The sequence below is a fragment of the Quercus lobata genome, chromosome 8 (assembly GCF_001633185.2).
Source record: "Quercus lobata isolate SW786 chromosome 8, ValleyOak3.0 Primary Assembly, whole genome shotgun sequence".
In the NCBI taxonomy this organism is placed as follows: domain Eukaryota; kingdom Viridiplantae; phylum Streptophyta; class Magnoliopsida; order Fagales; family Fagaceae; genus Quercus; species Quercus lobata.
In genome coordinates, this window is record NC_044911.1 from 54,076,855 (window position 1) to 54,085,799 (window position 8,945).

At 33.7% G+C, this 8,945-nt stretch overlaps 1 non-coding gene and 1 pseudogene across 2 annotated transcripts; one reads left to right on the forward strand and one right to left on the reverse strand.

The window, feature by feature from the left end:
- The first annotated feature begins 2,191 nt into the window (after positions 1-2,191).
- Positions 2,192-3,656, forward strand: LOC115957828 (annotated as a pseudogene). The gene has a single exon (XR_004084404.1). The product of XR_004084404.1 is annotated as a stemmadenine O-acetyltransferase-like (transcript).
- Positions 3,657-8,367: 4,711 nt separating this feature from the next.
- LOC115958668 lies at positions 8,368-8,476 on the reverse strand. The gene has a single exon (XR_004084594.1). It is a non-coding gene; the product is annotated as a small nucleolar RNA R71 (small nucleolar RNA).
- Between the last annotated feature and the right edge of the window lie 469 nt (positions 8,477-8,945).

Sequence of the window (8,945 nt, forward strand, 5' to 3'; positions counted from 1 at the left end):
TCAACCGTGTAATAGATTTTGGGTCTTTGGAGTGATGATTACAATATTATAATAGCAATTGTTTATATAGCCGCAATGAACTAGTAGTTCTAAGTCCAACATTGAAGTTGAAAAACTATGAATACTAAATACATTCTGACCAATTGCCATGCTACATCATGTATTGCCATGCTATTTCCTACTAAGTATGGTCCAAGCTTTGATTGATTATGTAGCTTTTACTTTTGTTTAATATATATATATATATATATATATATATATATATATAATATTAAGGTCAGTAGATGTCCAGCGGCATCAAGAGAGCATTCTAGCACTAGATTGATGGATTAAAGCAATCTCACATGGCCTTCAATGTTAAGTTGAATATATATAGTTATATATATAATGTTAGAGTCAATGGACATCCAGTGCATTAAGAGGGAATGCTAAGCAACAAATTAAGGCAATACGTGGCTTCCAATAGTAAATTGGATAGTTACGTGAATAAATGAAAAATTTTAGATATATCATTATTGTCTAGGATAAACCGTTTAAGTGTGAAAATAGATTTTTAAGTGGAGAATTGTGTATTGATGAACCTATTTTTGGTGTTGTTAGGTTCTAATTCTACTAAATTGTTGTGATTCAAGGGAGGATGATTTCTTTTATTTTTGCAACTAAGAGGTAAGTGGTGTTTACTAATTTTGGGGATTTTCCCAAACAGTGTTGGTTATTAAACTATTATATATCAAAGAAATATATTGTTATTCTATACATATAAATGGATATTTTATAATTTCTTGATGTGCACATTGACTATTCGTTTTATGAAAAACTTGTGGGACAACCTAAATTTATTTAAACTTGTATATGTGAATATGTCTTTATATTTTGAGAATTATGAATGGATTATTTTGTGAGCATATTGAATATGTTTTGGAAAACCTATGGCAAGTCGTGATTAGAAGCTCAGTATGGTATTTTAGTCCTTAGCAAGGGACAATCATACTGCAGCTAGTCCTTAGCAAGGGACGATCCTAGAAAATGGGACAGTGCACTTTTGATAACTTCTTAGCAAGGGAGTATACTATTAAGGATCCAAAAAGGAAGCTCCTTAGCAAGGGAGTGCACCTTTAGGTTCCAAAGGAGCTTTCCTTAAGAAGTGGGGATGGAAAGGAGGTTCTAGTCCTAAAAGGGACAATACAACCCTGTCAACGGGGTGTAAACGTTGACCACAAGAAAAGCCTAGGAAATTGTTTATATGATGGTATATATATATTATGATGGCTCACAATATAAAGATATTATTTTCTTTTACATGAAATAGTTGATGACAAAATATTGATAAGTTATAAGTTGTGAATCTGTTGAAAGAATTATTTATTTGAAAGGTTTGTTCCCACACCCCAATTCCACTTATTGAGTTATCTCACTCCCCTCCCTTTTATTTCCCATTACAGATACATTAGATGAATTACTGAAGTAAAGATTCTTGGGAGACAGAAGTTACGAACTATTTTTGTGGAACTAAGGATTTTATTATTATTTTATGGCATTAAACATTATATTGGAGAATTATCTTTGAGGATGTTTTGTATTTGGTGAATTAGAGTTCTGACTTTTGTGATCAGATTCAAGGTTGCTAGTTTCTTTTATTTAATATTTGTTTTGTAAATAGTTCTGTATTACATTACATGTAAGAAATAATTTATTTTGTATTCATTAAATAATATACTTTATCAATAGTTTTTTTTTTTTGTTTTTTTGAGAATGTACTTTATCAATAGTTGATTGGCATAAATGGCGTGAAATTGTTTTTAAAGGATGAAAACATAAAAATAAGCACCGTACCACGTCGTTAGTGTCCCATTTAAAGTTAAACACCCATTAATGAGCGACTTCTAGCACATCTAAAAACCAATTTATTCTATAAGAATAAATAAATAAATAAGAACCAATTTATTGGTAGTAGCCTTTTACCGTTTGAAGATGGCAAATTATTTTGGGAATTCACTATTCAGCAGCCCTATTGTAAAAATTCAAAACATCCTTCCCCATTTATGAGATTCTGGTTGGAATATTGATTGCTTCAACTACCATCTAACATCACTTAATAAATTTCCTTGAACAACCCCTTGCTGAATAGTTTCTCTGTCAATGTCAGGATGCTTATAAAAGGAAACTTTTGAGCAACACAGCTAGTACCACTGAAAACTAAGGCAAGGTCTTTAGCCAAAAGAGAGAGAGAGAGAGAGATTACTGAGGCAAAGTAACTAGCTAGTGTGGCAAAATGATGAAGGTTGAGGTCACTATCATTTCAAAAGAAACCGTCAAACCATCTTTACCAACATTGCACCATCTGAAACCCTACAAACTCACCCTCTTAGATCAGGTCACTCCTGCAACTTACGTTCCCACAGTCTTCTTCTACCCTATGAGTACTGATCTCAATCTCAACATGTCCCAAATTATCAGTCAACTTAAAAATTCCCTTTCAGATACCCTCAATATCTATTATCCATTTTCTGGGAGCATAAAAGACAATCTTTTTATCCATGATTTCGACACAGGTGTTCCCTTTCTGGAAGCTCGTGCTAATTGTTCCATGTCTGAGTTCCTTAAGCACCAGGAAACAGACTTACTTAGGCTATTCGTTCCGTATCGTGTCTTCTGCAAGGAATCAGATACTACTATAGGTCCAATGGCTATCCAACTGACCCTCTTTGATTGTGGTGGAATAGCAATCGGATTGAGCTGCTCACATAAGATTGGGGATGCAGCAACGGCGAGTTCTTTTCTTCATTCTTGGGCTTCCACCTTTAGTGGGTCTCCAGAAAAAGTTATAAATCCAAATTTCTCTGAGGGGTCAATCATGTTTCCACCGAGAGATTCACTTCCACAAAAGTATATAGCTACAATGGATAACTTGTGGTTCAAAGAAGGTGAGTATGTTACAAGAAGGTTTGTGTTCCATGACAAAGCGATAACCACCCTAAGGGCCAAAGCGAAAAGTGAACTAGTTCCTAAACCAACACGCATTGAAGCACTGACATGTTTCATTTGGAAACATTGCATGGCAGCTTCTAAAGCCAAATCAGCAGGTTTGGAAAAGGCATCCATGACCATACTGGTCCAAGCAGTGAACTTGAGGACACGAATGAAGGCACACTTGTCCGATGCTTCTATTGGAAATATATTTGGTGGGCTCCCGCAGCATCTGATTTGGCTATGGAAGAGAAAGAGTTGCATGAATTGGTGGACCTTGTAAACGAATCCATCGCAGGGTTTGATAGCGATAGTGCGGAAAGTTTGCAAGGAGACGAAGGTTTTTTGGCTTTCTCCCATTACTTTGACCAATTAGAAGATATGTTCTCTGCAGAACCAAAACCAGATGTTTGTGCGTTTACATGCTGGCTTAGGTTTTTTAACGATATTGATTTTGGTTGGGGGAAGCCATTTTGGGTTGGTATCATGGGGAAAGTTGGCCCTGCATTTAGAAATTTAATAATATTCAGTGAAACCCCATGGGGTATTGGGATTGAGGCATGGGTGACCATGGATGAGAAGGAAATGGCTATATTGGAGAATGATCCTGAATTTCTTGCATTTGCTTCCCTAAATCCAAGCATTTCAATCTCTCTTTAAAATCTTTGGATATGTTTTGTGTTTTTTATTAAGAGAATGACAAAGTTTAGCTACAAAACCATTTGTAGCCTAAGGCTACAAACTGCTCTAATAAATTGACATGTGTAAAAAAAATGGCATGTGCATTGCACATGATTACTTAAGTAAAATTAACCAAACTAACCCTAGTTAACTACACCACCTATTAAAAAAATAAAAAATAAAAACTAAAAAACTAAAATGGATATTCTCTCTCTCTCTCTCTCTCTCTCTCTCTCTCTCTCTCTCTCTCTCTCTCTCGGCTTCTCTCCAAACCCAAAAACCAAATCTCTCTCACCACTAGTCACCCCCAATCTACCACGTGAGTCTCTCTCTCTCTCTCTTTTTATTCCGTTTTGCATTTATTTTTCAATGCCACCAACTGTTTTTCAATGCCCAACAACTGTTTGAAACAAAGACTAAGTCAACATGTTTTTATTCTTTACCGTTGTTATTGATTGAAAACCTTTTCAAAGGTGATTATGACACAGTACAGTTCAATGGATATTAAAGGTTTTGATTGGTTTAATGGATATTGTATTATTGTTGTAGAATGGGTCTTATAGTGGCTTCAAGGGTGCAGAAACTAAATTAATATCTAACTTTGGGTAGAAAATAAAATCATATACACTGAACTTTTAATTGATAAATGTTGTTAGCATTGAAAACTGAAGCCTCAATGATGATTTGTTATTTTGTATACATAACGAGGAAGTATTAATTGCAATTTAACATCTTATTACTTGTGAGGATTAAATGATTCAACTATTAGCAAGAACTTGATGTTAGAACATTTTGCAAATCTGGTATATGGATAACCTTGATTCCTTAAAAAACTGAAGAGGATTTGCTAGCTGTAGTTTATAAGTTACCAAATCTTGTTTAATTTACTTATAAAAAAATGAAATTGTGTATTTCTTCTTCGCTAATATATAATAGTGCTGCTATTTGTTGTCTTGTACTGTGGTTTTGTTGTAGTTTTTGTGATACTAAATTAGCTAAGTTGTAGAAATTGTATTCCTTTTTCATTTAAATTTGAATTTATCTTTGATTCATCTAAAAAAGTTTGTTTTTCTTGTTCATATTGACTTGATTTTAAAAAATATAAGCAACTGAGGGTAAGTAAACTTTATAGGCTTTTAGACTTAGACATTCTAAAACTGTAATGTTTTTAAGTAATTCATTAAGAGTATTCTTTAATGGGTCTAGAATATTGGAATACTACTTTTTTAATATTGTTTATAAAATTTTTCCTTTTTCTGATTTGATTTTGAATATGTATCTTGACTATAGATGATGGATACTAGTCAAATCATTTTATTGGAAGATGAATTGAATGGTTGCATAGCTGATCAACAAGAGAAGGCTCAAGTAGAACCTACTCATGGAAGCCCAAACAAATCAAATACTCCAAGTAAATATAGCAAACAAATTGTGTTGGAAGATGAATTCATTGATTGGATACCTGATCAACAAGAGAAGGCTAAAGTAGAAATTACTCCTGGAAGTCCAAACAAATCAAATACTCCAGCAATTGGTATGAAATTTGATTGTGATGATAGTGCATATGAATTTTACAAAGACTATGCTCACCGAATCGGCTTTAGTGTACGGAAACATTCTGTAAAGTGAGGAAATGTGGGGCAAATTATACGGAGAACATTTAGTTGCTCAAAAGAGGGTGAACGAGTTTTTGACAAACGTCGCGAAAATGCATCTTATCGTCGTCCAATTTCACGAACAGGTTGTTTAGCACAGATGACTTGTCATCTTCAAAAGGATGGCATGTTACATGTTGTTTCTTTTCATGGCCAGCATAATCATGAGTTTGCTCCTTCGCCAATGAAACATATGTTAAGATCGAAGAGAAAAATTTCACTTGCTCAAAAAGCCATTGCAAATGATGCAGAGAGGTCTGGAATATCAATAAAACAAACCATTGAATTATTGAGCATGCAAGCTGGGGGTCGTGAAAATCTTGGGTTTATGGCGGTTGACTATAAGAATCGTGTACATAATGAGAGGAGGATGGCTTTGAGGAAAGGAGATGGACCTGCAATGATGGAGTTCTTTCATAAGATGCAATTGGTAGATCCATCTTATTTTTATTCAATACAAGTTGATGATGATGGTCAAATCATGAACATTTTTTGGGCTGATACTAGATCAATAGTTGATTATGGGAACTTTGGAGATGTTATTTGTTTTGACACAACTTATCGAACAAATAGATATGATCGTCCCTTTGCTCCATTCGTTGGGGTTAATCATCACAAACAATCAATTATCTTCGGTGCAGCTTTACTTTATGATGAGACTATAGAGTCATTTAAGTGGTTGTTTGAAACTTTTTTAATTGCAATGTCAGGAAAGCAGCCAAGAACTATACTTACAGATCAATCTGCTGCAATGGCTAAAGCAATAACAGAGGTATTTCCTAAATCTAATCATCGTTTGTGTGTATGGCATATTTATCAGAATGCTGCTAAGAATCTACATCATGTATTTCATTCATCTAATAAGCAATTTGTAAAAGATTTTAGTGATTGTTTATATGAGTATGAAGATGAAGATGAATGGCTTATTTCATGGGATTATATGCTTAAGGAATATGGTCTTACTGATAATAAATGGTTGCATAGCATATTTGATGCGAAAGAAAAATGGGCTATTGTATATGGTCGACACATGTTCACTGCCGATATGAAAAGCACCCAACGTAGTGAGTCAATAAACAATGTTGATGTGCATGAAATATATACAATAAAGTACTCACATATCTACATATTTAGCCTTACTTTTATGTTATTTTGTGACTAATTATATAATATATTTGTGTTGTAGGTAACAAGGGCTTTACATGCAAAGTGGGGCTAAGCCAATTGAATCAAGCCAACTTACATTCAGCCAGGCATGAATCCAAGAAAACACCAAATCCAAGTCCAATTCGGATTAGGATTCCAGATTGCACATCAGTTAGTATTTTTAGTATAACTTTCGGCTCAGATGTCCAATCGAGATGATACAAGTTGGGCTGGAACGATAACTTAAAGGGCTACAACTTTGTAGTTTACCAAAAGTCCAAATTCTGACGTTAAATGGGCCAAAATAGTCGGTTAACTGAAGCCTAAAAATCTGGAATTTTCTCCAAACAGGAATTCAACTTGTAATAGGATTCTTTAACCTATTTAAAGGCTCTTTAGGGCAAAATTCAGAGAGGCTGAAGCTAGTGCTAGGGCTGAGGGCTGAATGTATAGAGAGTGCGGCTACTTCTTTGGTTTTCTTCTATGACAGTTAGTTTTATTTTATTTGTCTAATTTAATGTTTAGTATTTTATTTTTGTGTTTTCTTTCAATTACTATGTGTAGCTAAATTTATAATTAGGGTTGAGAATGAAACTTTATTAAGGATTATCAGTTATATTTATGTGATTTGATTTTTCCCACAATAATTGTTCTTTAATGATTTAAATTGTTCTTGCTTCATATCAATTGATTAAGATGTGATTCTAGATATGAGTTCAATCATGTTTTTCTCATGATTTAGGATTTGTCTTAATTAATTGAATGCTTGGTTTATTAATTCTTGATTATAAAATTGGATATCACTTGTGATTTGTCTGTCAATGGATACAATTTATGATTTGATTTTTAGAATTGGATATATCTTGTGATTTGTTTGGCTACGGATACAATTGATGATTTGATTTTATACTTAAGAAGCGAAGAAGAACATGCTATTGATTTTTAAAATAAGGATTTTAATGATGATATTTTCCATGATAGCAAGATTGATTTCTAGATTATCATGTAGTGAGTTGGGAAAAATTAATGATCATAAATATATGCTGATATGACTTACAAGGCGGATTCCAAAACCTTAATTCCTTTCTCTTGATTGTTTACATCTTTTTATTGCTTTATATATTTTTCTTAGTTTAACTATTTGCTTAATTTTATTATTTGCTTAGTTTATTTTATTGTAACCAACCAATTCTTATTTAAACTAGATTAGGATTAATTTGGTTAAGGTTTAATTAATTTTCCTATGTTCATACAAGTCCCTGTGGGTTCGACCTCGTTCTTGTCTAACTATACTTTGGTACGGTTCGTACACTTGCGAGTATTTTAAAATTTCACAACAAGTTTTTTGGCGCCGTTGCCGGGGACTTGGTTAGGAAAATAAATTAGGTCTTAATTGAATTTTTCCTTCTACTAGTTGTAGTTATTTTTTTTAAATAGAAAAAAAAAACAAAAAAAAATTAATTTCTTTATGCTTGGTGTATGAGAACTTGGATACGTGATAAAGAAAATCGTCTTGTTAGTTTTGATTATTCATCCATAATGGGAGAAACTGGAGATGATTCAAAAACTCTTAGGGAGTTGTTCTCACCCATAACCACCAACCCTCCATCTTGCATAGTATTGCCTGCAACCACTGCTACACATTTTGAGTTGAAGCCACAGATAATCCACCTTCTTCCTACTTTTCATGGATTGGATAGAGAAGATCCTTATATGCATGTGAAGGATTTTCTTGAGATTTGTGCTACTTGTAAGTTTCAGAATTTCACTGATGACTCTGTTCGCTTGCGTTTATTCCCTTTTTCCTTGAAGGATAAGGCAAAAGCATGGCTTAATTCTTTGTCACCTGGATCTATCACTTCATGGGAACTGTTGGTCACAAAATTCCTCTCTAAATTTTTCCCAATGGCCAAGACCAATGCTTTGAGGAGAGAAATTGCAGATTTTTATCAGGATGAACAAGAGAAATTTTATGAGAGTTGGGAGAGATTTAAGGACTTGATCTTAAAGTGTCCCCATCATGGTTTTGAAACATGGAGACTAGTACAATATTTTTATAATGGTTTGACTCAGACAAATCGTAACATGATTGAGTCCATGAATGGTGGTGGATTTTTGAGTCTTGTAGATGATGAGGCATACAAATTTCTTGAGAATTTTTCTGAAAGTTCACAACAATGGGATTTTTCCAATCGTAAAGAGAGATGTGCCCCTGCAATTAAGAAAGGAGGATTGTATGAAGTCAGTGAAGATTTAGACATAAAAGCTAGGTTGGACAATCTCACTCGTAAGGTTGAAGCTTTAGCTTTAGGTAGAGGGATGAATTCTGTCAATCAAGTTCAAAGTGAAACCGGCAAACTACTTTTTTTTCTCCTTTGTTTTTGGCTTTGACTATTCTCACAAATCAAATACACGTTGTACCTTTGTATTAGTTGTTAGTGACATATAAGGCCCAACAATCTTTTTTTATATTATTTTTTTATAGATACTCATCAA